This window comes from Hyla sarda, chromosome 6 (assembly GCF_029499605.1).
Source record: "Hyla sarda isolate aHylSar1 chromosome 6, aHylSar1.hap1, whole genome shotgun sequence".
Classification (NCBI taxonomy): Eukaryota; Metazoa; Chordata; class Amphibia; order Anura; family Hylidae; genus Hyla; species Hyla sarda.
Genome location: NC_079194.1, coordinates 270232260 through 270251284, shown reverse-complemented (window position 1 = coordinate 270251284; position 19025 = coordinate 270232260). Strand labels below are relative to the sequence as shown.

Genomic DNA, 19025 nt, shown 5'->3' with positions numbered 1-19025 from the left:
CACAAGAGGTAAGATGAGAAAAAGACCCCCAAAATTTGTAAAACAATTTCTTTTGAGTACAGAAATACCCCATATGTGGACGTAAAATGCTCTGCGGACGCACAACAAGGCTCAGAAGTGAGAGAGCGCCATGTACATTTGAGGCCTAAATTGGTGATTTGCAGAGAGGTGGCTGATAGTTACAGCGGTTCTGACATGAACGCAAAAAAAAAAAAACACATGTGACCCCATTTTGGAAACTACACCCCTCTAGGAATGTAACAAGGGGTATAGTGAGCCTTAACACCCCACAGGTCTTTGACAAATTTCCGTTAAAGTTGGACGTGAAAATTTTAAATTCGTTTTTTTTTCCCCTAAAATGCTGGTGTTACCCCAATTTTTCATTTTCATGGTTCTTTTTACCTTTTACCCCTTGTAAAAAATGGAGGGGAAAAAAATGGGGCTACAATAACATGTTAGTGTTATTGTAGTGATACGAATAGAAACACATTTTGTTTCGTGCTAAAGGAATATGCCGCAAATGTTCTCGTTTGTAAAGATAAAACATATTGACCATATACCGAACTGCTACATCGAAGAAAAACAAAAGCTCCATTACATCTATCTCACCAATAAGAAAGAAGAGATGGCTCTGGAAACACTGACTGGGCGGTGGTAAGCAGCAGTGTCCGGAGAGAAAAAGCAGGATGAGGCAGCAGGTCCTGAAACAAACCTCTAAAGGGAAGGAAATCTGACACTGGAACCTCTCCACCCTTACTTCAGCCAAGGACACCATTAGAAGGTCTGTAAACATCTTTTTAACAAGAAACTGATATGGTGGACGTTTAATGTTGATTTAGAAAGTATACACGCAAGGTGGTAGTGGTGTCGGATTTTTTTACATTGTGGAAATGCAGCAAATGATTTTAGGATACCAGAGACTAACCATATTAATGGGACATCTTAACACAATGTTTTCTGTGCATCACACACATGATTCAATGTAAATGTATTGTTAAACACATGACATTTAACATAATATTTTATACAAAGCAGATGTGCCTGATCTATTGACTTTGAAAGTAGTGGTGCAGCACATAGCTGCCAAAACACTATGCCAATAAGATTGCAAAAATATACATGTATTTGTGGTTCTCCCACAATCAAAGTTGCAGTTTTTATTATTAAAGAGGCAGTTTAAGAATCGTTTTCTAGCACTATTTCTATGATAAACTGGTGGTGTACTCATGTAAAGCTTTAAAATGCATTATTCTAAATTATACTGTGTAAAATTTGGTTCAAAACTATGTAAAATCCGTCTGCAATGGTAATGTAAAGCAATGGGTACTATAAGAGTCTGTTATGTGTTGCAATAACCCAGGGTTCCTTAGGCCATACACAGGGAGTTTATTGGAATTTACTCATTCTTTTGTGCTCCATTATGGCATAATACAGTACATTCTGTACTATATTATATACAGTTCGCAGTAACATTGACCTTTGTGCAGTCAAGGAATATGTCACCAGAACTAAAAGACATTTGCTAACTGAGTATAACTGAGTATCCTGGTGATCTATAATGCTCAATTTGCCTAGCAAACATTCTTTTATCCACAAAAGCTAATTTATGATAGTGCTACTTGGCTTCTTGTGCCCCCCCCCCCCTTCCCCCCTCCTCAGCATGTCCCCCATTTCTCCACATATTGTCCCCTCCTCAGCATGTCCCCCATTTCTCCACATATTGTCCCCTCCTCAGCATGTCCTCCATCCCACCACACAGTGTACCCCCTTTCTCAGCATATCCATGATCGGTGAGTGTATTTCACATGATTCACTGCACCAGTCAGGAATCCCCAGGACACCCAGGTCAGCACACCCGGGACATGAGCCCTCACTCTCCACCTTTTGGCACCTTGTTTCTTCTTTTTACGTCGCAGGCTATCCAGAGCTGCATTGATGAGTCTGTGTGACCCACCGATGCAGAAAAGAGGAGGCAGCATATAGTGTTGTAGCTATTGGGTCCAGTTGCAGTTGCGACCATTGTGACCTCTATACGAAACTGTTTGTAATTTATAAATAGATTGCAAAGTTAGATTATTTCAGACAGAAAAATGCCAAATTAAACAATTGCTTACATATGAAAACCTGTGTTGCTGCTCATCATTTGTATTTAATTAAGCATTGCATTGCCCTAAACAAAAAATGGGCAATTTAATGTTACATACTGGATTAAATAACTAAATATTGTTCTTATACTTGTTTGTGGTCATCTATGGCAGAGAAACAGCTAAATAGACATTTTCACCTCCAGCAAGTTAGGAATTTTTTCCATTAACTCACGCCTAATGCCGACAGTTGTGTGATAGCCTCTCCGAACAACCATAGTATATACAAGTATATTCAAAAATAAAAACAGGAAAGCAGGAAATAGAATTTTCATGTTTAATCGCTTCTTGACCTTAGATACCAGTGTCCCTTCAGTTCACATTAAAAATACACATAACTTCCCATAACCTGTACATTTATTTTCTATGGAAGACAACTTTAACCTCTTCAGGACGCCGGGCGTATGCATACGCCCTGCATCCCGAGTCCTTAAGGACGTGAGGCGTATGCATATGTCCGTGGGAATTCCGGTCCCCGCCCCTAGCCGGTTGGGGACCGGACCGGGATGCCTGCTGAAATCATTCAGCAGGCATCCCGGCACATCGCCCAGGGGGGTCCTGAGAAGCCCCCCCCCCCCCCAATGTCGGTGATCGCAGAAAATCGCATGACAATTCAGACATGCAATTTTCTGCTATTCCGGGCTGATCGGGTCTCTGGTGACCCGATCACCCGGAAAATAGGGATGATCGGAGCTGTCAGTGACAGCCCCGATCATCCTGAGGGCTAGGAGCGAGGTCGCAGTGCTGTGATCTCCTCCTATCTCCTGCCATTGGTCAGAACTGATTCTGACCAATGGCAGCGCAGGACAGTGGGTTGCCAACCCCCGTTCTGTCCACCCCTGGATGTCGCGGGGAACGTGGGGAGAAGATGGAGGCCGGTACCTGAAGGAGAGGATGCCTGGGGACCCATGATCGTCGCTGGAGACAGGCACAGGTAGGGAAATAACGGTGGGGGGGAAATGAAATTGAAAGTAAAGTGATCTTTACTGTGGCAACCACTAGGAAGGCCAAACTGCAACTCCCAGCATGCCCAGACAGCCAAAGGCTGTCTGAGCATGCTGGGAGTGGTAGTTTTGCAATATCTGGAGGGTCACAGTTTGGAGAACACTGTTACAGTGGTGCCCAAACGGTAGCCCACCAGATGTTGCTAAACTACAACTTTCAGCATGCCTAGACTGCCCAGGCATGCTGGGAGTTGTAGTTCTGTAACATCTGTCCCTTCAGATTTTGCAATTTTCATGAAATTTTTGAAAATTGCTGCTCTACTTTGAAGCCCTCAAATTTTTTCAAAAAGCAAAAGTATGTCCATTTTATGATGCCAACATAAAGTAGACATAATGGGGGACATTTACTAATCTAGTCTATTCTGGGTATGCTTATAGACCAGTGTATGTGGTAGTCTCCTGTCTATTGTGCTCCTAATTTATCAAAGGTCTCACAGCCCTTGATACATTCTGTGCTCAGACTTCAGGGTCTACAGCTTACACTGCATTTAGACCTGCTCCAACATGGTCTGACATTTCAGCGTATTTTGGGCAGATGCGACTTGTCGCACAAAAGTCGCACTTGATAAATTCAGCACCAATGCATTTTCCAATGCATTTCCGTCTAAAATAGACTTGCATGCATCATGTTCTAAAAATCCTCTACAGCAAAAGTCGCAGAAAAGTCGCACATATTTAGACTGAGGCTTTCTGTGAGACAAATTTAGACAGGAAAAACCAGTCTAAATCCTTTGATAAATCTCCCCCATTGTATTTGTGAAGAAAAATAAATTTTATTGGGAATATCCATTTTTCTTACAAGTAGAGAGCTTCAAAGTTAGAAAAATGCAAAATTTTCATGAAATTTGGGGATTTTTCACCAAAAAAGGATGCAAGTAACTAGAGATGAGCGAACTTACAGTAAATTCGATTCGTCACGAACTTCTCGGCTCGACAGTTGATGACTTATCCTGCATAAATTAGTTCAGCTTTCAGGTGCTCCCGTGGGCTGGAAAAGGTGGATACAGTCCTAGGAGACTCTTTCCTAGGAATGTATCCACCTTTTCCAGCCCACTGGAGCACCTGAAAGCTGAACTAATTTATGCAGGATAAGTTATCAACTGCCGAGCCGAGAAGTTCGTGACAAATCGAATTTACTGTAAGTTCGTTCATCTCTACAAGTAAAGCCGAAAATTAACCACCAAAATAAAGAATATAGAATATGTCTCGAAAAAACAATCTCAGAATCAGAATATTCGGTAAAAGCGTTATCGAGTTATTAATTCGTAAAGCAACGGTGGTCAGAATTGCGAAAAAGGGCTCAGTCCTTAAGGGGTTAAAGTGTTTAAAAACAGTTGACGTGTCACACAGGCATTTCAAAATATTAAATTGGTTGGGGTTTTACAATGGTACATGTCAATTGGGTGGAATAGATGGGGCAGCAAATGAAGTCATTTTCTAAAGTTAATATGTTTGATTCCCATTTTTTGTGCTTCCGATTGCTTCTATCATTTTTCACAGACCTCTATAAAAAAAAGAAGCAATCTGATTTCTAGGGGCAAATTCACCACTCTTCCTCTGCACAGGCTTTGATAGATCACCCCCATAAAATCTATCTATCTTTCAGAGCAATGGAGAATATATGGAATAAGTATTAGAGTGAGGCTATTTTGTGTAGTTTTCCTTCCACACTACAAGAACAGTGGCCCTGATTTACCTGACTTGTTAGATTAGAAAACCCTAAAAATGGGCGTGGTCGGCGGGGAAAGGGGGAATGGCCGCTGAACATATTTAAAAAATCATATTTAAAAAAAATCTCAACATATTTACTAAGACTTCCACAGAAAATGTGGTGGATTTGAGCTGAGGAAAACTCCACAGCTCAGAGCAGTTGTAATAAAAAAAAAAGCAAAATGTAGGGAAAAGGGGAAAAGGTAAGGCAACATTAGTAAATGCCGTGGAACAATAAAACCTACAAGGAAAACTACACTCCAGTGTGATAGGTTGATTAGTTCCCAGTGACACTGGCCCTTATGTATGTGTATGACATTGGGAATTTAAAGGAGTACTGTAGTGCAGAGTACTCCTGCTCCGTCCTGCCCGGGCTGCAAAATAATTGAAAGTGAACCATCTCTCACCTCCCTGGGTTCCCGTGGAGCGTCACTACAGCTGATCGGTCCTCCGGTCCATCTCCTTCATACTTCCGGGTGTAACGAAGCGTCACATGGCGCTCAGCTTATCGCCGGCCGCCACAATGTTCTGCCTCAGCCGGCGATAGGCTGAGCGCCATGTGACGCTTCGTTACACCCGGAAGTATGAAGAGGATGGACCGGAGGAGCGATCAGCTGTAGTGGCGCTCCGCGGGAACCCAGGGAGGTGAGTGATGGTTCATTTTAATTTATTTTGCAGGACGGAGCAGGAATACTCTGCACCAGAGTACTCCTTTAATATTGTAGGGACAAGGACCGATGTAAGCAAGGACACTCTATGCACCGCTGCAGGATATGATGTCACTATATAAGCAAATAAGTGAATACACTAAATATATTTTATATATATTTAGTGTAGTTATATTAAACTTACCAGAACCAATGCTTGTATACAGTCATTATCCTATGACAAACATATTTTACTTGAGAAAAGTGCAGTAAAGGTCACTGAATTAAAGGGGTAGTCCAGTGGTGAAAAACTTATCCTAAGGATAGGGGATAAGTTTGAGATCGCAGGGGGTCCGACCGCTGGGGCCCCCTGCGATCTCTCTGTACGGGGGCCAGGCTCTCCGGCCAGATAGCGGGTGTCGACCCCCCGCACGAAGCGGCGGCTGACACGCCCCCTCAATACATCGCTATGGCAGAGCCGGAGATTGCTGAAGGCAGCACTCCGGCTCTGCCATAGAGTTGTATTGAGGGGGCATGTTGGCCGCCGCTTCGTGCGGGGGTCGACACGCCCCCTTCGCGCGGGCTGTCGGGGCCCCGTACAGGAGATCGCGGGGGGTCCGACCGCTGGGATAGGGGATAAGTTGTTCACCACTTGTTCACTACTGGACTACTCCTTTAATAATGCTTCTTCACGCTGCTTCCAGTAATTACATGGTAATAAAACCTTGCTGACCTCTAACCATAGTCAAATTTAATTAAAGAAATACATTTATAAAGCATTGCTCAGTTAGAGGGCAGTTAAGGAGGTTTCAATAAAAACAAAGTCTCAGCTCAGTAGTGCCAAAGTATTGTTTAGTGTTAGAGGGCAGTTAAGGAGGATTCATCGCAACTCAACATCTCATCTCGGTAGTAATATTTGCAAAGCTTTATACCAGTGGTCTTCAACCTACGGACATCCAGATGTTTCAAAACTACAACTCCCAGCATGCCCGGACAGCCATCGGCTGTCCGGGCATGCTGGGAGTTGTAGTTTTGCAACATCTGGAGGTCCGCAGGTTGAAGACCATTGCTTTATACTCTTAAATGTCAGGGTCCGGACTAGCGGCTGGTGAAGACACTGGAGGTGGATCCTCTGTGCCAGAGAGGCGATGACGCGGGCCGTACTGGGGAATCGGTTCTAAGCAGTTACTGGTGTTCACCAGAGCCCGCCGCAAAGCGGGATGGACTTGCTGTGGCAGTAACTACCAGGTCGTGTTCCCCAGTAGTGACTCGACCTCTCTGGCAGCTGAGACTGGCGCGGTACACAAGGACTAGACAGAGGCGAGGTCAGGCGTAGCAGAAGGTCAGGGCAGGCAGCGAGAATCGTAGTCAGGGGCAACAGCAGAAGGTCTGGGTACACAGGCTTGGGAACACACTAAAACGCTTTCTCAGGGCACAAGGCAACAAGATCCGGCAAGGAGAGGAAGGGGAAGTGGGTTTTTATAGGAATGGGAGTGATTGGGCCAGGCACCAATTAGTGGTGCACTGGCCCTTTAAATTTTAGCAAGCCGGCGCGCGCGCGCCCTAGGGAGCGGGGCCGCGCACGCCGGGAGGAAGAAGACAGGGGCGAGAGGTGAGTGACATGGGGCGCGATCAGAGGGCGGGCACGACCCGTGCCTCGGATCGCGTCCCCTCCAGAGACCAGGGAGCAGCGTTCGCGGTCAGCGATGCCGACCGGAGCGCTGCAGACAGAAGCACGCCGTGAGCGTTCCGGGGAGGGACCCGGAGCACTCGGCGTGACATTAAACTACTTCACCAAGCATAATTTTTTGTGTCTGAAAAATATATATAGGTCTACATGTACAGCAAGATTTTTGTTTTCAACTCCCATTTTTGGTTACTAACATGAAGTTTTCTTTAACACATCACTGTCTCTATTCTCTTTAGTTTGGCTTATTAACAAAACTGGAGGAACAAAAACTAATAGTTTCCTAGTTTATTATGTAACCTCAGCAAAAGCTGAAATATCATTGCTCTTTGTTTTGATCAGTAAACTCAATGAGGAAGCAGATTTGATCTTTCTGTGTTTTGACATCGTTTTTCATTGGTGGACAGCCAGAAATACTCAAACTGTTCATGTCTGATAGACATTGTTTTTCCTCTTTTTCTTAACTCTAGGGAAAAGTGCCAGGAAAAAGTTCAAGGAAATACAGATAATGATTGCAAATTTTCCCTTTTTATTATTAGTGATAGTTAGGTGTGTTCTGCTCTTTTTGTGGTGTTACGCTTAATATTAAACGAGTACCAGGCCATTACCATTTTTAAAAAGCTTTATTGTAAAGTGTATAGTTTTATGTAAGTATTATTTTTATTAAAATGTGCTCTTTAGCCTCTTGGTGGGAAAAAAAAAAAAAATCACTTCATCATGGCGCTCAAGTTTCATCCAGTGTGCTTTAAAAGATATAAGCCATATGCTCCAGAAGTCAGAGGAGGTATCCACCAGACAGTCAGGGGTTCAACCTTCACCATCCCCTCCAAATAGCTGTTTAAAATGGCTGTGACACTCATGCAAACGCCATAGTCTTTTCATTGTTTACTGCTGTTCGTCCTGCACTCACCATACTTTAAATGGGCACTGTCACCAACTAAATTTTTTGATATGTTGTAGTACTTATGTACTACAACATATCTCTAATATACTTTTATTATATTTTTTTTTTTTATTAAAATGGTTTAATTTACATTTGAAAACCGGCCACTAGGGGTCTCCCTCCTAGTGGCCGGCTGCAGCCTGGCGTGCATTGGCTCCCCGGCCACTGGCTGGGAGGCCACTCCTCCCGCACATCGCCGCCGCCTCGTCGCTGCCGCTGTCCCTGCACGCGCGCTGCCGGACTCTGCAGTAAGTGTAATGAGGGAATGGGGTATGTGGGAGGGGGGTTTGTGATGGAGGGAACGGGGTATGGCGCGGGGGGAGGGAGACGGAGGGAACGGGCTAGCGCCACAGCGCCGCATGTAACTAACTAATAGTTTATCTACACAGGGGGCCTCCAGCTGTTTCAATACTACAACTCCCAGCATGCACTGACAGCCAATAGATGTCAGGGCAAGCTGGGAGTTGTAGTGGTGAAACAGCTGGAGGCACCCTGTGTAGATGAACTAAGGGCGGAAGTCCCCCCCAGCAGGCATTAGTGACGTGGTGCCTGCGGGGGAAGTCTGCCTGGTAGTGAGCACACTGCCATGCAGACAAAAGGCATTTTTAATATAGTAAAAATAAAAATTAAAAGCAGGGAGGGGGTTAGGGATAGATGGGCAATAGGCAGGGACAGAAAAAAAAATAGGATGGTGGGAGCTACTCTTTAAGCAGCAGTGATGCACAGAACTGCAGCTGTGTCCCATTCATTTAAAGGGGACTATGTGTTAAAGGGGTACTCCCGTGGAAAACTTTTTTAAATCAACTGGTGCCAGAAAGTTAAACAAATTTGTAAATTACTTCTATAAAAAAAATCTTAATCCTTTCAGTACATATTAGCTGCTAAATACTACAGAGGAAATGGTTTTCTTTTTGGAACATAGAGCTCTTTGCTGACATCATGACCACAGTGCTCTCTGCTGACATCTCTGTGCATTTTAGGAACTGTCCAGAGCAGCATATGTTTGCTATGGTGATTTTTTTCTACTCTGGACAGTTCTTAAAATGGACAGAGATGTCAGCAGAGAGCTCTATGTTCCAAAAAGAAAACCATTTCCTCTGTAGTATTTAGCAGCTGATAAGTACTGAAAGGATTAAGAATTTTTAATAGAAGTAATTTACAAATCTGTTTAACTTTCTGGCACCAGTTTATTTAAAAAAAAAAAAGTTTTCCACGAGAGTACCCCTTTAACATGCCTCTTGTAAATAGGTGTTTTTACATCGCCATTATAACAGCACCACCTAAGATTGTCTCAATAGTAACAGAAAGCACAGGGAGGTTAAAAAGGCCTGTCCCCACTAAGTGGTCAGTGTTTTCTGTTCCTATAGAGCATGCACAGGAATTTTTTTTTTTTTCGTTTGTTTGTTTTCTTCCCGTCCCTGGGCTGGCGTGGGATGTTCTCCTTTTTCATGTTGTCATGTGTTGGAGGTCTGCCACCTCAGGTCACCCTCTTTCTGGGTCGTGTCTCTCCTGTACAGCTGCCTCTCCGCCTCTGCGCTCGGGGAATTTATGTGGCGGGGTCTCTGTATGGTCGGCCTTGGGTTCCCTAGCTGTTTACGATCTATGTGGCTTGGAATTGACTGGCGGAAGTCCCTCCTCTAAGATGGTGCCATGGAAACTATAAAAGGTCCATTTTCCCTGCATATCTTCCCTCTCTACATCTTCCCGCTCATCTGGATCACTCAGCATCGAGCAACCCTGTCAATACATGGCCCCTTGGGGTAATGTTCTTTATTTGCTCCTTGTTTTTATGGGTTTCTGTCTCCCCATTAAGGAAGAGGACACCCTAAAGAAATCTTGGGATGCTTCTAAGATTGCTCCTTAAAGGGGTACTCCGGTGAAAACCTTTTTTCTTTTAAATCAACTGGTGACAGAAAGTTAAACATATTTGTAAATTACTTCTATTAAAAAATCTTAATCCTTCCAGTACTTATTAGCTGCTGAATGCTACAGAGGAAATTCCTTTCTTTGTGAAACACTGATGACATCACAACCACAGTGCTCTCTGCTGACATCTCTGTCCATTTTAGCAACCGTGCATAACAGATGTATGCTATGGGCAGCATGGTGGCTCAGTGGTTAGCACTGGAGCGCTGGGGCCTTGGGTTCAAATCCCACTAAGGACAACAATAAATAAAGAGTTATTATTATTATTATAATGATGTCAGCAAAGAGCACTGTGCTCGTGATGTCATCAGAGAGAATTCCAAAAAGAAAAGAATTTCCTCTGTAGTATTCAGCAGCTAATAAGTACAGAAAGGATTAAGATTTTTTAATAGAAGTAATTTACAAATCTGTTTAACTTTCTGGCACCAGTTGAAAAAGCTTTTCACTGGAGTACCCCTTTAAGAAGTAAAAAGCAAAATAAAAAAATGTGGTGTTTGTACACGAGTTTTACCGGAGGGTCACATTAAACCCTTATGCAAACCCTGCACACATAAAATAGTTCAGCAAGAACTAAGAGTCCTTTATGGAGGAACTAACAAGTGCAGGTGATGGTCGCTGTGGCTATGCCTGGCCAATTGCTGTGGATCCCTCTCCACCTTCGGATCCCTTTCCATCCTCGAATTCTGCTATAAATCCACCTCCAGTAAAAAAAAAAAAAATCAGGACGGGAATTATTGTGAACTTTGATTTGGATTCTGGCCTTGAATTATTATTTTTTTTTTTTATTCTAATTCTGAGATTATTGAATCTCCTTCTTAGAAGGATGATAAAAAATATTATTTTTCTTCTGAGGATACCAACATTTCACTTGGGGCGTTTCACATTTCACTAGAAGCACAATGAATATTGTGGAGGCTACAGAATCAACCTCTATTCTAGACCAAATGTTTGCCGGTCTTAAACCTCACAAAAGTCAAGCTTTTAATGTGCATGATAACATTAAAAAACATTATTCTTGTTGAGGGGCAGGATCAGGAGAATTGACTGCAAATTCCTAAGGAATTTTGTGCTTGATTCCCCTTTTTGATACTGAAGTGAAAATTAAGTAAAATTCCTAACATGGATGTCCAAGTATCCAAAGTTCTAAAGAAAACTTCTTTACCCTTTTATTGCCCTGATTAGTCCTAATATTGCTGCCACTACAGTCGCTAGGTCCCTCTTCCTTTGGTTAATGGAATTATAGAGTCATCTAGTAAATAAAACACCTAAGGAGAAAATATCATCTTCTATCACTATGCTTAAACTAGCAACTGCTTTTCTGGTTGACTGCTCTACGTATTTGGTCAGAATAGTAGCAAAGTCAGCTGCATTTACTCAATAAGGCATGCCTTTTGGCTTAAAGGAGTACTCTGGTGCAGAGTATTCCTGCTCTGTCCTGCCCGGGCTGCAAAAAAAAAATTAAAATGAACCATCTCTCACCTTCCTGGGTTCCCGCGGAGCACCACTACAGCTGATCGGTCCTCCGGTCCATCCTCTTCCTACTTCCGTGTGAACGAAGCGTCACATGGCACTCAGCCTATCACCGGCAGCCGCAATGTTCTGCCTCGGCCGGCGATAGGCTGAGCACCATGTGACGCTTCGTTACACACGGAAGTATGAGGAAGATGGACCGGAGGACCGATCAGCTGTAGTGGCGCTCCACGGGAACCCAGGAAGGGGAGAGATGGTTCTTTTTTTTTTTTTTTTTGCAGCCCGGGCAAGACGGAGCAGGAATACTCTGCACCAGAGTACTCCTTTAACCCCTACAGGACCCATGACGTAACGGTACGTCCCGACACCCTGGGTCTTAAGGACCAGGGACGTACATTTACGTCATGGGCAGTTTTAGTCCCCGCCGTGCGCCGGGCGGGGATCGGAGCGGGATGCCTGCTGAAATCATTCAGCAGGCATCCCGTGCAAATGCCCAGGGGGGTCATCAGACCCCCCCCATGTCGGCGATCGCGGCAAATCGCAAGTGAATTCACACTTGCGATTTGCGCGATTCCGGGTCATTACGGGTCTATAGTGACCCGGTGACCCGGAATGTAAGGGGGATCGCGGGTGTCTAAGACACCCACGATCCCCCTGAAGCGATAGGAGTGAGGTGGCACGGGTGCCACCCCTCCTGTCCCTGCTATTGGTGGTCTAGATGCGACCACCAATAGCAGATCGGGGGCGGGGGGTTTACTTTCGTTTTCCCCGTCCTGCCCTCCCACAATAGGCGGGGCAGGACGGGGAAATGACGGGGACCGGCGCCGAAGATCCACTTACCGATCCGGGTGGGCGTCGGAGGCTGCAGGCGACGGAGATCGGCGGGCGGCGATGACGTGCGGCTGGATCCGACGGAAGCCGGTGAGTTGCCTAGCAACATCTGGAGGGTACAGTTTGAGACCATTATACAGTGGTCTCTAACTGTAGCCCTCCAGATGTTGCAAAACTACAACTCCCAGCATGCCCAGACAGCTGTTTGGGCATGCTGGAATATGTAGTTTTGCAACAGCTGGAGGACCACAGTTTGGAGATCACTTTGCAGTGGTCTCTAAAACTGTAGCCCTCCAGATGCAAAACTGCAAATTCCAGCATGTCCAAACAGCAATCAGCTGTTTCGGCATGCTGGGAGTTGTAGTTGCGTACCACCAGCTATTGCATAACTACATCTCCCAGCATGCCCTTCGGCGATCAGTACATGCTGGGAGTTGTAGTTTTGCAACAGCTGGAGGCACACTGGTTAGAAAATACTGAGTTAGGTAACAAAACCTAACTGAAGGTTTTCCAACCAGTGTGCCTCCAGCTGTTGCAAAAGTACAACTCCCAGCATGCACGGTCTGTCAGTACATGCTGGGAGTTGTAGTTTTGAAACAGCTGGAGGTTTGCCCCCCCATGTGAACGTACAGGGTACATTCACACGGGCAGGCTAACAGTAAGTTTCCTGCTTCAAGTTTGGGCTGCGGCAAATTTTTCAACAGCTGGAGGACCACAGTTTGGAGATCACTTTGCAGTGGTCTCTAAAACTGTAGCCCTCCAGATGCAAAACTGCAAATTCCAGCATGTCCAAACAGCAATCAGCTGTTTCGGCATGCTGGGAGTTGTAGTTGCGTACCACCAGCTATTGCATAACTACATCTCCCAGCATGCCCTTCGGCGATCAGTACATGCTGGGAGTTGTAGTTTTGCAACAGCTGGAGGCACACTGGTTAGAAAATACTGAGTTAGGTAACAAAACCTAACTGAAGGTTTTCCAACCAGTGTGCCTCCAGCTGTTGCAAAAGTACAACTCCCAGCATGCACGGTCTGTCAGTACATGCTGGGAGTTGTAGTTTTGAAACAGCTGGAGGTTTGCCCCCCCATGTGAACGTACAGGGTACATTCACACGGGCAGGCTTACAGTAAGTTTCCTGCTTCAAGTTTGGGCTGCGGCAAATTTTTCGCCGTAGCTCAAACTTCTAGCGAGAAACTCACCGTAACCCGCCAGTGCGAATGTACCCTAAAAACACTACACTACCACATAATAAAGGGTAAAACACTACATAAACACCCCCTTACACTGTCCCCCCAATAAAAATGAAAAACGTATTGTATGGCAGTGTTTCCAAAACGGAGCCTCCAGCTGTTGCAAAACAACAACTCTCAGCATTTCCGGACAGCCACTGACTGTCCAGGCATGCTGGGAATTTAGCAACAGCTGGAGGCACCCTGTTTGGGAATCACTGGCATAGAATACCCCTATGTCCACCCCTGTGCAATCCCTAATTTAGTCCTCAAATGCGCATGGCGCTCTCTCACTTTGGAGCCCTGTCGTATTTCAAGGCAACAGTTTAGGGCCACATATGGGGTATCTCCGTACTCGGGAGAAATTGCACTACTAATTTTGGGGGGCTTTTTCTCCTTTTACCCCTTAGCAAAAGGAAAAGTTGGGGCTACACCAGCTTACTAGTGTAAAAAAATTAAAAAAAATTACACTAACATGCCGGTGTTGCCCTTTACTTTTTATTTTCACAAGCGTTAAAAGGAAAAAAAGACCCCCAAAATTTGTAACGCAATTTCTCCTGAGTACGGACATACCCAATATGTGGGCGTAAAATGCTCTGTGGGCGCACAACAAGGCTCAGGAGTGAAAGCGCACCATGTACATTTGAGGTCTAAATTGGTGATTTGCACAGGGGTGGCTGATTTTACAGCGGTTCTGACATAAACCCCCCCCAAAAAAATACCCACATGTGACCCCATTTTGGAAAATACACCCCTCACGGAATTTAATAAGGGGTACAGTGAGCATTTACGCCCCACAGGTGTCTGACAGATTTTTGGAACAGTGGTCCGTGAAAATGAAAAATTTTATTTTTCATTTGCACAGCCCACTGTTCCAAAGATCTGTCAAACGCCAGTGGGGTGTAAATACTCACTGCACCCCTTATTAAATTCTGTGAGGGGTGTAGTTTCCAAAATAGGGTCACATGTGGGGGGTTCCACTGTTCTGGCACCACGGGGGGCTTTGTAAACGCACATGGCCCCTGACTTCCATTCCAAAAAAATTTTTCCCAAAAGCTCAATGGCGCTCCTTCTCTTCTGAGCATTGTAGTGCGCCAGCAGAGCACTTGACGTCCACACATGGGGTATTTCCATACTCAGAAGAGATGGGGTTACAAATTTTGGGGGGTCTTTTCTGCTATTAACCCTTGCAAAAATGTGAAATTTGGGGGGAAACACACATTTTAGTAAAATTTTTTTTTTTTTTTTACATATGCAAAAGTCGTGAAACCCCTGTGGGGTATTAAGGCTTGCTTTATTCCTTGTTACGTTCCTCAAGGGGTCTAGTTTTCAAAATGGTATGCCATGTGTTTTTTTTTTTTTTGCTGTTCTGGCACCATAGGGGCTTCCTAAATGCGACATGCCCCCCGAGCAAAATTTGCTCTCAAAAAGCCAAATATGACTCATTCTCTTCTGAGCATTGTAGTTCACCGGTAGTGCACTTCAGGTCAACTTATGGGGTACCTCCATACTCAGAAGAGATGGGGTTACAAATTTTGGGGGGTCTTTTCTGCTATTAACCCTTGCAAAAATGTGAAATTTGGGGGGAAACACACATTTTAGTGAAAAAAAATTATTATTTTTTACATATGCAAAAGTCGCGAAACACCTGTGGGGTATTAAGGCTCACTTAATTCCTTGTTACGTTCCTCAAGGGGTCTAGTTTCCAAAATGGTATGGCATGTTTTTTTTTTTTTTTTGCTGTTCTGGCACCATAGGGGCTTCCTAAATGCAACATGCCCCCCAAAAACCATTTCAGAAAAACGCACTCTCCAAAATCCCCTTGTCGCTCCTTTGCTTCTGAGCCCTCTACTGCGCCCGCCGAACAATTTACATAGACATATGAGGTATGTCCTTACTCGAGAGAAATTGGGCTACAAATACAAGTATACATTTTCTCCTTTTATCCCTTGTAAAAATAAAAAATTGGGTCTACAAGAACATGCGAGTTTAAAAAAATGAAGATTGTGAACTTTCTCCTTCACTTTGTTGCTATTCCTGTGAAACACCTAAAGGGTTAAAACGCTGACTGAATGTCATTTTGAATACTTTGGGGGGTGCAGTCTTTATAATGGGGTAATTTGTGGGGTATTTCTAATATGAAGACCCTTCAAATCCACTACAAACCTGAACTGGTCCCTGAAAAATAGTGAGTTTGAAAATTTTGTGAAAAATTGGAAAATTGCTGCTGAACTTTGAAGCCCTCTGGTGTCTTCCAAAAGTAAAAACACGTCAATTTTATGATGCAAACATAAAGTAGACATATTGTATATGTGAATCAAAATTTTTTTTATTTGGAATATCCATTTTCCTTACAAGCAGAGAGCTTCAAAGTTAGAAAAATGCAAATTTTTCAAATTTTTCATCAAATTTGGGGATTTTTCACCAAGAAAGGATGCAAGTTACCATAAAATTTTACCGATATGTTAAAGTAGAATATGTCACGAAAAAACATTCTCGGAATCAGAATGATAACTAAAAGCATTCCGGTGTTATTAATGTTTAAAGTGACAGTGGTCAGATGTGCAAAAAACGCTCTGGTCCTGAGGTGTAAAATGGCCTGGTCCTTAAGGGGTTAAAGGCTGGCAGGGTGTTACCACTTCAAAAAATTAACTTTGTGCCATTCCCTTTCAAGGTAATTTAGTTTTTGGTCCAGTCCTTGATAAAATCCTTGAACAAGCGGCTGACAAGAAAAAGGGTTTTCCAGAACAGAAAACATACATTTCGTTCCTTTAACAGAAACAAACAGCATGAAAGTGACAGATGGAGCTACATTAAGGAAGATAATGGTAGGGATTGCCTCCTTAACCCCAACCCTGACAACAAAAAACAATGTTGATCTTGCAGTGGGAAGAAGGCTCTCGCTATTCTGTTGCCAGTGGGTGTTGATTACAAGAAAAAGTTCATTCTAAATACCACCAAATCCAGGTACAAAATAGGGGTTCGCCTCCCTTCCTCCTCCTCATCCTGTACATTCTGTACTACAGATCTAGGATCAAAAAGGCTGAACAAGGATCTTTTAAGTATAGAGGATCTTCTGACTTTAAGAGCTATTGTTCACGTACCCCAGATAGAACATGGTCTAGGTCACTCTTCTAATTTTTGCATTGTGCTAAAACCAAACGGCTCCTTCAGAACCATTATAAGCCTAAAAAACCTGAACAAACTCATATCTTACAAACGGTTCAAGATGAAGACTCTAAAAAGTCAGCCATTCCCCTCTTTACAAAAAATGCTTAGATATCTAAATATAGACATAAAGGGGTTGTCCAGGAATAGAAAAACAGAGATGGGGGCGTGGCTTGGCGCCGAAGGAGATGGCTGCATAGCTCGTCGGCTCCCGCTCCCAGAGGCTACTGTAAGCTATAATTAGCAGTGACCTCCCGCTCCTTCATTGGTAGGAACACCTACCGCTGGCCGAAACCACCTGCCTGCCCAAGAACTGCTTCCTCCCCAGGATCGATCGCCCATTACCTGCGGGCTGCTCCTGCTCAGTCCTCGGCCCTCCCGCTGGCGTCCGACATTGCTGTGAGAAGACTGTTCTCCCGGTCAGTGGGCGCTACACTATCGCAAGCAGCGCAAGCGCCCGGAATCCCACCTGGCTCTCCTGTACCCCTGCCACAGGGTCACCAGCGGCAGCACTCCACACTGCTGTCCCGGGGTCCTCCGGCAGCACTCCCTGTGAGGCCGCCTTCTGCAGCTGTGTCCTTCCTCTTCTGAGTAGGCCTTGTGGCCACTCAGTCCCTGGACGGCGCTCAGGACTCCCCTGCTGGCTTACAGGGATCACCGGTGAGTTGAACTATAGGGGCTCTTATGGAAGAAGTCTCCCACCCGACTTCTCCCCCCACCTCAAGCACCTGCTAGTCCTCTGCCCACATCCTCCCTGGGCTGCACCCCACCATTTTGGGTGTCCCTGGTAAAGGAAGAGGTCCCTGCCTCTGCAGAAAGTGCTGAGGATACCAGGGAGCCTGCATTAACTCCTGCATTAACTCCTGCCTTCCCCATTGAAGCTCTGGATGCTCCCCTGTTATCTGCAGCAGAGATTGGGATTTGGGCAGCACCCTCAGATTCCCCAGTCCTCTATCCCTGTGGGGTTTGCCCTGAGACTCCTCTCCACCCGGTGTCTCCAAAGCCCCAAAGGTCTAAGATGGCTTTCAGAAATTCTGTGGGGGCCTCCCCACAGAGGGACTCTGATGTTGCACGCTCATCTCCAGCAACCACCCAGCCGCCTGCAACCTTACCTCTGTGGGATACTACCTCTGACCCTGGCCTGGACTGCTCAGGTCTGTCTTGCCTTTTCCTCCTGATTTGGGTCAGCTCCTTTCACAAATCCCTACTAAAGAGGACTTTCGCTCCTTCATCTCTGAAGTCAGACACGTGTAGGGCTGAAATTTCCTCACTCAGTCAGGGCCTCCAACATGTGTCCGACAGGGTGGAGGGGCTTGAAGAAGAGCATGACAATACTAGGGCCTACATTGCATGCCTCCAATCCACCATTGCTTCCCAGTCAGATTTTCTCAGTGACCTTCATGATCATGTGGAGGTCCTGGATAACCGAGGCCGCCAAAACAACATTCGGGTCCGTGGTCTTCCTGAAGCCAAGATCAGAGGATCTTCCTGCTACGCTAGAAGCTATAGTCAACATGATTCTGTGCGAACCTCCGTCCCACCTGATTAAATTTGAACGTGTACACCGGGCCCTCTGCCCTAAACCTTCTCATGCCCCCCCCCCCGAGGTGTAATTTGCTGTCTTGCAGACTTTCAGGTGAAGGAGGCTAAAGCCCGGTCCATGAGACAGTTTGACTTTGGTGCCCTGGCGCAGCTATATCAGGACTTGTCATTGGTGACCCTACTGAAGCGACGGATGCTTCAGCCTCTTCTGGTGGTCCTTCGCTCTCACCAAATCCTGTACAGGTGGTCCTTCCCGTTTGCACTACAAGCTCACAAAGATGTTCTGCGTGCTTATTCTGACCTTCTGGCTTTTTGTTCTGCCCTGGACTTACTATCCCACAACTGATTGATTGGGGCCTCTCTCCTCCACCTCTGCCCCCCGGTATGGCAGCCTGTCCAGGCTAAGCTCCCAACTACCTCCCAGAACCAGCAGAGCCCTGTTGCTGTCCACCCTGAGGAGTCCTTCTAGGCATGCTGTCATAGTCCTTTTTTGCTATTTAGGGTTGGCAGTGCTTTTTTGATTGCTTCTCCATTGAATAATTGGATTATAGCCTTATTATTGTTATACTTGCTAAATTTCTATTTACTTTGTCACTGTTTAATTAATTGATTCATTGGTGTGGCCTCAGGGGACTGCCCTGTTTCTGGTGGTTTCTTTCTGGTGCGTTCCTCGGTTGAGGCTATAGCAATGATAGTGTCCTGGACAGAGTGTTTGATATCCTTGCT

At 45.1% G+C, this 19025-nt stretch overlaps 1 protein-coding gene across 1 annotated transcript in view; it reads left to right on the top strand.

Annotated features, from left to right (window-relative positions):
• The first annotated feature begins 702 nt into the window (after positions 1-702).
• The window catches only part of RIPOR1 (RHO family interacting cell polarization regulator 1), a 342616-nt gene continuing 324293 nt past the window's right edge, over positions 703-19025 (top strand). Inside the window, exon 1 of the mRNA XM_056527289.1 lies at positions 703-781. The gene's annotated coding sequence lies outside the window, so the exon portion shown is untranslated. The remainder of the gene's footprint in view (positions 782-19025) is intronic.